General features: G+C 44.9%; 1 long non-coding RNA gene across 2 annotated transcripts in view; it reads right to left on the bottom strand.

Moving 5' to 3' along the window:
• The window catches only part of LOC132017278 (uncharacterized), an 18,271-nt gene extending 5,871 nt beyond the window's left edge, over positions 1 to 12,400 (bottom strand). The window contains exons 1-2 of one of the 2 annotated variants that reach the window (XR_009404211.1): positions 12,082 to 12,400; positions 5,343 to 5,444 (exon numbers count right to left, since the gene is read on the bottom strand). This is a non-coding gene — a long non-coding RNA (uncharacterized LOC132017278). The remainder of the gene's footprint in view (positions 1 to 5,342; positions 5,445 to 12,081) is intronic. The other variant, XR_009404210.1, reaches the window with a different exon arrangement.
• Between the last annotated feature and the right edge of the window lie 1,161 nt (positions 12,401 to 13,561).

The raw sequence follows: 13,561 nt of genomic DNA, 5'->3' as shown, positions 1-13,561 counted from the left end.
GGGCGCCTGGGTGGCTCAGTGGGTTGGGCCGCTGCCTTCGGCTCATGTCATGATCTCAGAGTCCTGGGATCGAGTCCCGCATCGGGCTCTCTGCTCAGCAGGGAGCCTGCTTCCTCCTCTCTCTCTCTCTGCCTGCCTCTCTGCCTGCTTGTGATTTCTCTCTGTCAAATAAATAAATAAAATCTTAAAAAAAAAAAAAAAGATGTATTCATTTATTTTAGAGAGAGAGAGAGAGAGCAGGGGGAAGGGCAGAGAAAGTCCCAAGCGGACTCTGGGCTGAGCGTGGAGCCCATGGTGGGGCTTGATCCCACAGCCCCAAGATCATGACCTGAGCCAAAACCAAGGGTCAGATGCCTGACCAACTGGGCCACCTAGGCACCCCTAGAAACATGGTTTTTTAAAATAGAAAATTTCTCAACATGGCATAAAAAATGTTTACTAATAGATGCAGTTATCTTTTTTTTAAATTAACATATAATGTATTATTTGGGGTAATGTATTATCAGGGGTACAGGTACAGGTCTATACAGGTCTGTACAGGTACAGGTACAGGTCTGTGATGCATCAGTCTTACCCAATTCGCAGTGCTCACCATAGCACATACCCTCCCCAATGTCCATCACCCAGCCGCCCCATCCCTCTTAGCCTCTCCCCTCCAGCAACCCTCAGTTTGTTTCCTGAGATTAAGAGTTTTTTATGGTTTGCTTCCCTCTCTGATTTCATCTTGTTTCATTTTTCCCTCGCTTCCCCTAAGATGCTCTGTTTTGTTTCTCAAATTCCTCAAATCTAGATGCAATTATCTTTAGTTCCTCTGTAAAAGGAGCATTTTGCTCCTTTTACAGAAGATAAGCCTGCATTCAATAATTAACGTTTCAGTGTTTTGTCTTGTTTGGAAATGATCTAGATATTCTGTGAATTTAACTTAACTCATCACTTCACTGAGCAAAACTTGAAGATAGCAGGTTACCAAGAAGACCTGAGGAAGGGGCACCTGGCTGGCTCAGTCAGTGGAGCATGTGGCTCTTGTTCTCAGGGTCGTGAGTTCCAGGCCCATGTTGGGTGTGAGTCTACTTAAAAACTAGACAAAGAAGATGTTTAAAAGATTTGAGGAAACTGTTTTTTAAATTCAGTAATCTCTCCTCCCAGTGTGAGGCTCGAACTCACAACCCTGAGATCAAGGGTCACATGCTCTTCCGACCAAGCCAGCCTGGCGCCCCATGAGGAAACTATTTTAAAAGTTTATCTAAAAAATTTTTATCTTATTTACATCTATCCAATTTATTTTTTCTTAACAATTATGTTTAGATTATCCGCAGAAACTTCAGGAAACATCAGATAAAATCAACCATTGTCCCAAGCTATTCTTCTTGTTGACAAATTTTGGAACAGAGATAGCATGATCTTACTTGATTAGTAAACCCGGGTAGGATAAAAGTATTATATTTAATGCTAATAACTTTAAAGATATGTCTATTTTAATTAAGCCAACTTAACTTTAATACCAAATATCTTCCAAGATTGCATGAACCTGAAAAACATTTGGATTAATTTCTATTATATTTCTGAGATTTAGAAATACTTAATTTATAAGTGTTTATTTTTAAGCCAGTTAAATAGAAGTCTTTACAAATCAATTCCAGTAATACCATCCAGAGGCAGAAAATGTCACCCATCTACAATAGACGTATTAACAGACGTTATCGCTGTTGTTTTAAATTGTTTAGCCATGATACGGGTATAAAAATGCAAAGCCTTCCTTTATGAAAGAACAGTTGGATCCAAACTGTTTTTCTGGCAGATGGACTGTTAAGGTCATCTGCTCAGATGGCTAAAGATGCTTCTACTAACATTTGTGGAGAAAACACATGACTCTTCATTCATCAAAATTTCAAAGGGCCTTTCTCCCTTTTGTTCTACTTCTGATGAGAACTTCTGATAAGGGGAGTTAAGACTACAGACTTCCAGCTATAAATTTAAAAAGGGGGGGGGCGGAGAAAAAGAATGACATCCCTGAGGTTTCTATGCTTTATATTTTTATCCCCGAGTCCCAGGGAGAGAGTTCAAATCCCTCCAAGAAGGACTTTTGGTTTTTTTCTAAATCAATAATTTACAAGACTCCAGGGCGCCTGGGTGGCTCAGTGGGTTCGGCCGCTGCCTTCGGCTCGGGTCGTGATCTCAGGGTCCTGGGATGGAGTCCCGCATCGGGCTCTCTGCTCGGCGGGGAGCCTGCTTCCTCCTCTCTCTCTCTGCCTACTTGTGATCTCTCTCTGTCAGGTAAATAAATAAAATCTTAAAAAAAAATAATAGTAATTTACAAGACTCTTGAGATAAATAGGGGAGGTTTGGGGATCAGTAAAGAAATAGATGAACTTTGGGGCGCCTGGGTGGCGCAGTTAAAGCCTCTGACTTCGGCTCAGGTCATGATCTCAGGGTACTGGAATCAAGCCCCACATCGGGCTCTCTGCTCAGAGGAGAGCCTGCTTCCCCCCCACCTCTGCCTGACTCTCTGCCTACTTGTGATCTCTCTCTGTCAAATAAATAATAAAGTAAAATCTTAAAAAAAAAAAAAAGAAAGAAATAGATGAACTTTGAATTGTCCATAGAACTCCATGTTCAGTTTAGTAAAGATTTGTAAGATTAGGGACAGTCGCTTTTACTCCCTCTTCTAAAGAATTGGGTTGTAGGGACGCCTGGGTGGCTCAGTTGTTTAAGCAGCTGCCTTCGGCTCAGGTCATGATCCCAGCATCCTGGGATTGAGTCCCACATCGGGCTCCTTGCTCTGTAGAGAGCCTGCTTCTCCCTCTGACTCTGCCTGCCACTCTGCCTGTGCTCGCTCTTGCTCTCTCTCTCTCTCTCTCTCTCTCTGACAAATAAATAAATAAAATCTTAAAAAAAAAAAAAAAGAATTGGGTTGTAGCTGGGTGCGAAGGACTGATACAGCCATTCACGTACACTGGAAGGTTTGTTTGTTTCTGGGTACATTTAGCTGAGAGAAAAGTCTTTAGCCACCTTCCATCAATTCTTCCAGGATCCCACCTGAAGGTTCTAAGCAGGTTTTTTGGTTTTATTTTGTTTGTTTGTAAACAAATAGATGTTTACATTTATTTACTTATTTACTTGACAGAGATCACAAGTAGGCAGAGAGGCAGGCTGAGAGAGGGGCAAGCAGGCTCCCCGCCGAGTAGAGAGCTCTATGCAGGGCTCAATCCCAGGACACTGAGATCATAACCTGAGCTGAAGGCAGAGGCCCAACCCACTGAGCCACTCAGGTGCCCCAAGTTTTATTTTGCTTTTTTAATTCAATTAATTCACATATAGTGTATTATTAGTTTCAGAGGAAGAGTTTAAGGATTCATCAGTTGCATGAGTTGGGGTTTAAAGAGGAAGGAGTGTAATTTTAATATTTACTAGAATTTGGCAAGGTTTGGTCTTGTTTTGCTTTTTGGATTTCCTTTTGCTGCCTAAGAGAATAATGTAGCAGTTTACCAGGGAATCCCTGAGTCCCATCAGTTCTGGAAGGGACTCATGGGGCAGGGTAGGGGGTTGGGAGCTCCTTGAAGGTAGATATGGGGCTCTCTGTAAGGTCATTAACTTGGTGGACTTCTGTCTACAGTTATGTAAAGACAGTTCAGACAGAGGATAACTAGAATGAGTATTCGAGTAAAGGACAGAAGAAATAAGAATTATGATAGTCTGGGGCTCCTGGGTGGCTCAGTTGGTTAAAGCCTCTGCCTTCAGCTCAGGTCATGATCTCAGGGTCCCTGCTTCCTCTTCTCTCTCTGTCTGCCTCTCTGCCTACTTGTGATCTCTGTCAAATAAATAAATAAAATCCTTAAAAAAAAAAAATAGAATTAGGACAGTCTTCCAGTTGCTTGTATGACTTCTGAGTCTTTTTAATTTTTTATCAGCTTTTTTGCAACGAAACTTTCAATTAATCTATTTTTGCAATTTTGAAGCCTTTATTTTTATGTGCGGTGCTCATAAGATCTTATCTGTTTGGAACTTTCTTCATAATGGCCACTGTAATTCTCAGCCGTAATTCCCCTGAGGGCTGCTAGCAGTTTGCTAAGGTCCTAGCCACAAATGGAGGTTAGCCCACGTTTCTGTCCAGCCCTGTCCAAGCGGTAAATGAAGTGCAACTCGCATTTCCATCCAGCCTTATTTTGGGGGCCCCCTACCCGGCAGTTACAAAGCCAAGTTCTTCAGGACACAAATCATGCTTAGAAGGATTGCCATTTTTGTAGATATTTATAGCTTCCGGAATGGTAGTTCTTAGACAAAAAGTAAGCAGATTCCCTGGAAGGTGGTACACTGGACTCTCTAGAAATGAAGGATCCGGGGCGCCCAGATGGTGCAGTCGTTAAGTGTCTGCTTTGGCTCAGGTCAGGATCCCAGGGTCCTGGGATCCAGCCCTGCATTAGGCCGCCTGCTTCTCCCTCTCCCACTCCCCCTGCTTGTGTTCTCTCTGTCACTGTGTTTCTCTCTGTCAAATAAATAAATAAAATCTTTTTTAAAAAGAAAGAAAGAAGTAAAGGAGTCCACTCTCATTATTTATTTACTTCTTTCTATTATGATGTTTTGTTTTGTTTTTCAGTTTAGCCTTTGGATTTCTCGAAGCCAGATTAGTCCCTGAGAAAGATGTCCCGTGGAGTTGGGGTTCTGTCGTGGTTCACACTGTATCACCTCATTGCACAGGAAGTCTCTTGAGGTTGGCAGTTAGTGCCGATCTAACCCATTCTGTGACCAACTTGTCCTGACAAAGGGATCTTTGGGTCAGGTGGCATGTGCTCTAACAACTCTGAAGCATTCACCCCATGCCCACCAATTTCTGTGGCTTATTGGCCTCCAAGACCCCCCAAAGCAATAGCCTTGACCCCAGGAGCCCATTAACAGAAACCAAGAGAAACTGAAGAAACAGATGTGGACACCAGCAATACCCAGAGAACTAGGGACTGGGCAGAGGACTGGACCTGCAGACCTTAAACAATGGGAATGCAGATGGTTTCCAAACAAATGGACAATGGCGGTCACCAGCAGCTCCCAGCATGGCATCTGAGGACAGAAGCAAGGGCTGGGGTTTAGACAACACTGCATACAGGCCCGTAGCAAGGCCCTGTGCACCACTAGCAACTCCACAGGCCGACTTGGGGATGTCAGATTGGACCTGGGGCAAGAAGTTCCAAACAACCAGGGACCTGCAAACCGAACCAAGGGCTAGGGCCTCCGGTTTCAGTTGGAACCACCTGTCAGCTCAAGCTGACCCACTAAACCCTGGACTGGAAACCAATTAGATCCAGAGCTCATCGCCAAGAGAGCCCAGCTCCCAACTGAGAGAGACTTACCCATGGCCTTCAGAAATGGTGAGAAAGACAGTGAACTCAAAAAAGGGTTCGCAGGTACCACGCCTATCAGCAGTCTGCTTCAATCTGCAATGGCCACCAAATCTGTTAAACAGCAATTGAAGTGATCACATTGGCTTTACTGAACAACTCGTGAATCGGGCAGCTTCCCACCTAACAAACAAAAAAAGGCTCCATCCAGCTATAGAAAATGAAAGGTTTGAAAAGGCAGAGAGGAAGCCGGAAAAGGAAGTAATTAGCAGAGTGTATTGTTTTAGGCAAGGGAAATGGAATGGGTCTATCTGTAAATTTCCTAGTACTGCCCAGGAAATTCTAGGTTGACTAGTTAGAGGTCACATTCCTGGGAGGGGTCAAAACTGCAGTAAGGATAGGTGTCAGGTCTGGATTTGCTGATGTGGGGCCTTAACCTAAGTGACTCCATTTTGGGCCTGTGGTTTTTCTTTTCATTTTTTTTTTTTTTAAGATTTTATTTATTTATTTGACAGACAGAGATCACAAGTAGGCAGAGAGGCAAGCAGAGAGAGTGGGGGGAAGCAGGCTCCCCACTGAGCAGAGAGCCTGATGCACGACTCGATCCCAGGATCCCGAGATCATGACCTGAGCCGAAGGCAGAGGCTTAACCACTGAGCCATCCAGGTGCCCTGTGGTCTTTCTTTTTAACAGTGGCGACAGTGGCTCTCTCAGGGGATGTCATGCAGACAATTGAGATGAAAGAGTGCTCAGTGCTTGGCATGCAGTCAGCACTCCCCAGGCCTAAACTCACCATCACCACACGTAGATTCCAAGGAGCCCCATTGTAATTTGTGTGCTGAACAACGAAAGGGAGTGTCACTCACCTGGATTGTCATGTGAGCCCTCCCCAAACCCAGAGTTCTGCCATATGACAGCTGCCCAGTATGCAAGGAGTGAGATGGATTACAAAACATTTAATAAATATATCTAAGGAACATACACATCCAACACGTATGCAAGCCTGCATTCGTCACCATCCTCCACATCCACAATCTAAACAGAAGTGCCCCCCGCAGCCACACCTGGGGCCAGCTGCTCCCTCCTCCTGCCTGCCAAATCAGCATCAGCTCTCACCTTTTCTCCAGCCCCTTCAGACTCCATCTTCATCTGCCTTCTCCCTCCACCTAACACCCCAGAACACCGTTCCCACTCTGTCCTCGCTGTCTTTTGAGGATATGTCACCACACTTCCTGCTCTTCTCTTCTGGCTTTCAGTGTGGGTAGCTTCCTCTCTTCAGAGCACGGGGTACTAGTGTCCTGCTGGTGAAGCCCAGGCCCCTGCTGCCTGCAACCCGCACAGCTCATGCTGGGTGGTCTCAATCGAGGCTGTGCGACAATCGAGACCTCACACCTTGATGACTAACCGCCATTCTCCACAGCTGCTGCCCCCATTTCCTTCAGAACCCCCTCCCTGGCCTCCCATTTTTCTGGAAAGATTAGGCCACATCTGAGGCAAACCCTTAGCCCAACTTCTCAGGTCCCTCAGAATAGCACAATAGCTTCGTCCTCCAGTTTCTGAGAAAGTGGGGTCTCAAGTGTGCCATGTGCAACCACGTGGATGGATTCTGAGGGCATGATGCGAAGTGAGACAAATCAGACTACAACAGACAAATACTATGGGATCTCACTAATATGTAGAATCTAAAAACAAAACAAAAAGGCAAAAAAAAAAAAAAAAAGAACCTCACCTCAAAGATATAAAGAACCAATTGGTGGTTATAAGAGGTAGGGATGGGGGTTGGGCAGAATTGGTGACAGGGGTCTAAAAGGTACAAATGCCCAGTTATAAAATGAATACATCATGGGGTTGTTATGTACGACATCATGACCATAGTTAATAATAGAGTATCATAGGTTTGAAAGTTGCTAGGAGAATAGCTCTTTTTTTAAAAGATTTTATTTATTTATTTATTTATTTATTTTTAAAAAGATTTTATTTATTTACTTGACAGAGAGAGATCACAAGTAAGCAGAGAGGCAGGCAGAGAGAGAGAGGGGAGGAAGCAGGCTCCCTGCTGAGCAGAGTGCCCGATGTGGGACTCGATCCCAGGACCCTGAGATCATGACCTGAGCCGGAGGCAGCGGCTTAACCCACTGAGCCACCCAGGCGCCCAAAGATTTTATTTATTTATTTTTTAAGATTTTTAAAATTTACTTATTTGAGAGAGAGAGAGAGCATTAGAAGAGAGAGGTCAGCGGGAGAAGCAGACTCCCTGCCAAGCAGGGAGCCCAACTCGGGACTCGATCCCGGGACTCTAGGATCATGACCCGAGCTGAAGGCAGTTGCCCAACCAACTGAGCCACCCAGGCACCCCTAAAAGATTTTAAGTAATCTCTACACCCAACGTGGGGCTCGAGCTCACAACCCCAAGATCAAGAGTCGCATGCTCCACATTCTGAGCCAGCCAGGCACCCTGCAAGGAGAACAGTTCCTAAAAGTTCTCAGCACAAGAAGGAAACTGTGTGACTATGTATGGTGATGGATGTTAAGTAGATTTACTGTGGTGATCATTTCATTATATATATATATATATATATATATATATACACACATAAACATGAAATCACTGTGTTGCACACCTAAAACTAATATAATGTATATCAAGGATTTCTCAATTAAAAAAATAAAATGTGTGGAGCACTGGGTGGCTCAGTTGGTTAAGCCTCTGCCTTCTGCTCAGGTCATGATCTCAGGATCCGTGGACATAAGCCCTGCATCAGACTCCCTGTTTGTCAGAGAGTCTGCTTCTCTCTCTACCCCTCTCCCTGCTTGTGCTCGCTCTCTCTCTCTCTCTGTCAAATAAATAAATAAATAAAATCTTTTAACATTTTTTTTTAAAGATTTTATTTATTTACCTGACAGAGATCACAAGTAGGCAGAGAGGCAGGCAGAAGAGAGAGGGAGAAGTAGGCTCCCCCCCCGCTGAGCACGGGGCTCAATCCCAGGACCCCGAGACCATGACCTGAGCCGAAGGCAGAGGCTTAAACCACTGAGCCACCCAGGCTCCCTCTTTTAACATTTTTTTTAAAATTAAAAGGAAATAAAATAAAATGTGCTAGAAAAACCATGGATTATATGCAGCAGTTAGAAGCAGTGGATGGGAGGCCACACAGAAACAGCTAGAAGATCTGAAAACATTCTGAGGGGAAAATAGTAAAGCAAAATGAACATGATAGCTTTTTTGTACATTTTTAAATGATGGTTTTAATAGAATGTAAAATTTCCCATCTTAGCTATCTTTTTAAAGATTTTATTTGTTTATTATTTGAGAGGCAGGTAGGGGGCAGAGGGAAAGGGAGAGAATCCCAAGCAGACTCCTTGCCTGGTGTGGAGCCTGATGAGGGGTTTAATCCCACAATCCTAAGGTCATGACCTCAGCTGGATGTTTAAAGGACTGCACCAGCCAGGGAAAACCATCCCCCCCCCGAAAATCTTAACCATTTTTAAGTTCAGTCCAGTGACATTACATACATTCACATTGTTGTGAAACCATCAAACCCACTAGTATGAACGATGCAGCTATGAACACTTGGGTGCAAGCTCCCGTGTGAATGTACATTTTCTGTTCTCTCAGTAGATTTCTATACAACCTTTTGGAGTTTCTCTATGCAAATACATTCTTATTTCTCCACCCTCTGCACAAAGGTAGCTAATTATACTCATGAGTCTGCACTGTCGTTTTTTCACTTAAAAAATCTATATGTTTGGGGTGCCTGGGTGGCTCAGTGGGTTAAAGCCTCTGCCTTCAGCTCAGGCCCTGATCCCAGGGTCCTGGGATCGAACCCTGCATCGGGCTCTCTGCTCAGCGGGGAGCCTGCTTCCTCCTCTCTCTCTCTGCCTACCTCTCTGTGATCTCTGTCTGTCAAATAAATTAAATATTTTTTTTTTAAATCGGTATCTTTGGGATATTACAGATAACCCAGGAGAAAAAGCTAAATATTCCTATATGGCCATAAACTAGACTTGGAGTTGGCAATATGAATTCATGTTCAGCTTAATATAGGTACAGATGATTACATACAATGTATTTATAGATATATGTACATATGAGGGTCAGTATACATAAATGCATTTCCTCACTCTGGAAACCCAAAGCAATGACTCTCCAGCAGCTCTGAACACACCAAGTACCCAACACATGGTCTGTAATGCCAAGCTCCAATAAACAGAACTGGGGCTTGTTGGAGAAATGTCTGATTCTAGGGCTGCTGCAGGAGAGGTGTAAGATGATCCCTGAGCATCTTTTGCCAGAAAGTAAGGAAATGCTCAAAGCAAGAGCAAAAAACCCACAATGATGAAAATATGTCAAAGGTGAAAAATAATTCCCCACACCTCAAGTGGGTCGCACCTGGTGACTTCCTTCCAAAGAGGACAGTATGGGGGTGCCTGGCTGGCTCAGTCTGTAGAGCATACATGCTCAGTCTTGGGGTTGTGAGTTTGAGCCCTACATTGGATGTAGAGATTACTTAAAAATACAATTTTTAGGGACGCCTGAGTGGCTCAGTCAGTTAAGCATTTGACTCTTGATTTCGGCTCAGGTCATGATCTCAAGATCATGAGATCGAACCCCACACCAGGCTCCACGGTGGGTTGAAGCCTGCTTGGGATCCCCTCTCTAGACCCTCTCCCTCTGCCCCTCCCCCACAGCCATGCTCTGTGTCTTGCTCTCAAATAAATAAATACAATATTTACTTTAAAAAGACAGTATGGGGGGCGCCTGGGTGGCTCAGTGGGTTAAGCCGCTGCCTTTGGCTCGGGTCGTGATCTCAGGGTCCTGGGATCGAGCCCCGCGTCGGGCTCTCTGCTCAGCGGGGAGCCTGCTTTCCTTCCTCTCTCTCTGCCTGCCTCTCTGCCTACTTGTGATCTCTGTCTGTCAAAAAAAAAAAAAAAAAAGACAGTATGGGGGCGCCTGGGTGGCTCAGTGGTTTAAAGCCTCTGCTTTCAGCTCAGGTCATGATCCCAGAGTCCTGGGATCGAGTCCCACATCGGGCTCTTTCCTTGGTGGGGAGCCTGCTTCACTTCCTCTCTCTCTGCCTGCCTCTGCCTACTCGTGATCTCTCTCTGTCAAATAAATAAAATCTTAAAAAAAAAAAAAAAAGACAGTATGGGGATGCCTGGGTGGCTCAGAGGGTTAAGCCTCTGCCTTCGGCTTAGGTCATGATCTCAGGGTCCTGGGATCAAGTCCCACATGGGGCTCTCTGCTCAGCAGGGAGCCTCCTCCCTCCTCTCTTCTGCCTTTCTGCCTAGTTGTGATTTCTCTCTCTGTGTGTCAAATACATAAATAAAATCTTTAAAAAAAAAGGACAGTATGAAAAGTGAGAGAAAAGAAACATGACAAACACTGCTTCAGACAGCTGATCAAGGTCAACATCAACGATAATAAGTCATGTTGATAGCATGTACCCTTGATGTGATGTGATGAGAATGGCATTTTAACTGCGTGCTTTCTTTCCCCCAAACCCAATAACTCCAGTCTAGTTATGAGAAAAACATCAGACAAATCCCACTTGAGGGACTTTTTACAAAACACCCGCCCAGTATTCCTCAGAACAATCAAGGTCATCAAAAACAAGGAAAGTCTGAGAAACAGTCACAGCCAAGGGGAGTCTAAGGAAAAAAGACAGCTAAGCGTAATGTGGTAACGTGGACGGGATCCTGGCACAGAAAAGGAACATTTGGTAAAAACTAAGGAAATCTGAACAAAGTATGGGTTTTAGTCAATACTAATGTATCAATATTGGCCCTTAGTTATAATAAACATTTGTAAGTAAAGATGTAATAAACATCTTACTCAGGTAAGATGTTACTTATAGGGGAAGCTGGATGTGGGGGATACAGAAATTCTCTGTACTATCTCCATAATTTATCTGTAAATCTAAAATTATTCTAAAATAGTTAATTTGGGGGGTGCCTGGGTGGCTCTGCTGTTAAGCGACTTCCTTCAGCTCAGGTCATGATCCCAGAGTCCTGGGATCAAGCCCCACATCGGCAGGGAGCCTGCTTCCCCTCTCTCTCTCTGCCTGCCTCTCTGCCTACTAGTGATCTCTGTCTGTCAAATAAATAAGTAAAATCTTTTTAAAAAAATGTTTAGGAGCTATATCTATTTTAGGGAGATTTGCCTTTGCCTGCCATAGGGGTTGCAAATATTCCCCTTTGCCTATCATTTGTCTTTCCCTGGGATTTCTTCATGCCTGCCACGTGGACCCCACCTCCCCCTTCCCTCCAGTGGAACTGCTTTCCTCAGGCCACCTGCTCCCTCTCAGAGCCACATCCCAAAGCCTGTCTAGTTCCTCATTCTTTCTGGTGACATCTGACCTCTTGGTGATGTGTGGCTCTGTACAGAGGACTCCTCTTGGGTGTTAATAACTTTTATATAGTCTCACTAGAACACAGAAAATAGAGAAAAGCATACAGAAGAAAACCAACATTCACCTGTGAGTCTACCTCCCAGGATAACCACTTCCTGCTTCTCAAGGCCTCTGTATATGTATTTATTCATGATAGAAACTTCTAGAATCTACCCAGTCCTTCTGGGAACTGATTATCCCTGCACTTTCACACCTCTCGGGTTTCTTCTGCGTTTTCCATCTCCATAGGGTAAGGGCTGCCCCTCCTGCCCATGCTCACTGCAGCAAACCTCTCTCTCTTGGACCTCCCTCCCCAACATTGCCCTGCCCTGCCCAAGCTTGGCTGCTGCCGGCACACCTACCAGAGAAGTCAGACTCTCCATCTCATGGGTCTTCAGAAGCACATTCACCTTATTGGAAACTTGGGCTCATCAGCCTATCCTCCAGAAAGATCCCACTTTCCAGTAAGGAGGGCCAAGACTCGCCCAAGCACTGTTTCCAGCCCACACCTTGCAAACAGCAAACTGAAGTCACCTCATTCTTTGGCGTCTCTCTCTGCTCAAGCTCTTCCTCACCTGGACTTTGTTCCCGCTATCTCCTGCAGGCCTCCCATGACTGTGTGTCACACTCTGCCCATCCTCTGCCCAGTTTTTACCAAATGTTCCCCCCTCCTCTTCCTCTTAGCCCCTCTCTGAAGCCCCACCCCCACCTCCAATCCACACTCTACCCCAAACCTGCCACTCCTCCAGGCCTCAACTTGAAGTTCTGTGGAATGTGAAGGAGGCCGCCTCTGAGCAGTTCCACACACACCCCACCCCCAGGCCCCATGCTGGCTGGGTGCCCTGGCCTCCTAAGGTGCCAGGCACTTTCCCTCGCACACAATTGTCTATCCCTATTGTGATTTCCTGTTTATCCTTTGTCTCCCCTACTGAAACCCTGGAGGTGGGGTGGGCAGGGCTATTTTTCATTGACGTATTTCAAGTGCAGGAACACTAACTATGTTTGTTGACTAAGGAAAGAATGGGTTTCCCAGCCAACATGATCACTCCCCATTTTGAGCATTCGAAGTTTTCCACCGAAGGAGCCTCCTGTAGGACCAGTGTGGCCTGGTTGGAATTGGTAACCCTCCTGCGTCTGATGTGCAAATTCCTCTCCCTCTGCTGTCTTCCTGCCACCCTTTTTGGACTCTTACAGAGGTCCTCTCTGAACCTTAGCTCTTTCATCTGTCTAGAGAAGAGAACATTAAGGAGAAGATTATAAGGACCACATACATGTTGTAAATGGCAACATGATGAATGAAAATAAGATGTGGGTATGTCATAAAAAACAGTACTACCGTTCACTGAGCAGGCACCGTTCTAATATCTAATACCTAATACCTAATATCTAATATTTAATACCATTCACTGGGCAGGCACTGTTCTAATATCTCACTGGTATTAATGCCTTTTATTTTTTTTAAAGATTTTATTTATTTATTTGACAGAGAGAGAGATCACAAGTAAGCAGAGAGGCAGGCAGAGGGACAGGGGGAAGCAGGCTCCCTGCTGAGCAGAGAGCCCGATGCGGGGTTCCATCCCTGCACCCCAAGACCATGACCTGAGCTGAAGGCAGAGGCTTAACCCACTGAGCCACTCAGGCACCCCTAGTAACGCCTTTTCACCCCAAATAAGCTCCAATTCAAAGAAAGGTAAACTGGGCACAGAGCAATAAATGATTCATTTGCCTAAGATTCCACATTGGAAGTAGAACAGAGCTGGGATTTGAACCTGGGGCAGAGCCTATTTGCTTAACCATCACCACTGCGTCTCTGTTGAATAATATATAATACAGCTGCATTAT

Source organism: Mustela nigripes, chromosome 5, assembly GCF_022355385.1.
Source record: "Mustela nigripes isolate SB6536 chromosome 5, MUSNIG.SB6536, whole genome shotgun sequence".
Taxonomy (NCBI): Eukaryota; Metazoa; Chordata; class Mammalia; order Carnivora; family Mustelidae; genus Mustela; species Mustela nigripes.
This window is presented reverse-complemented; position numbering and strand designations above follow the sequence as displayed.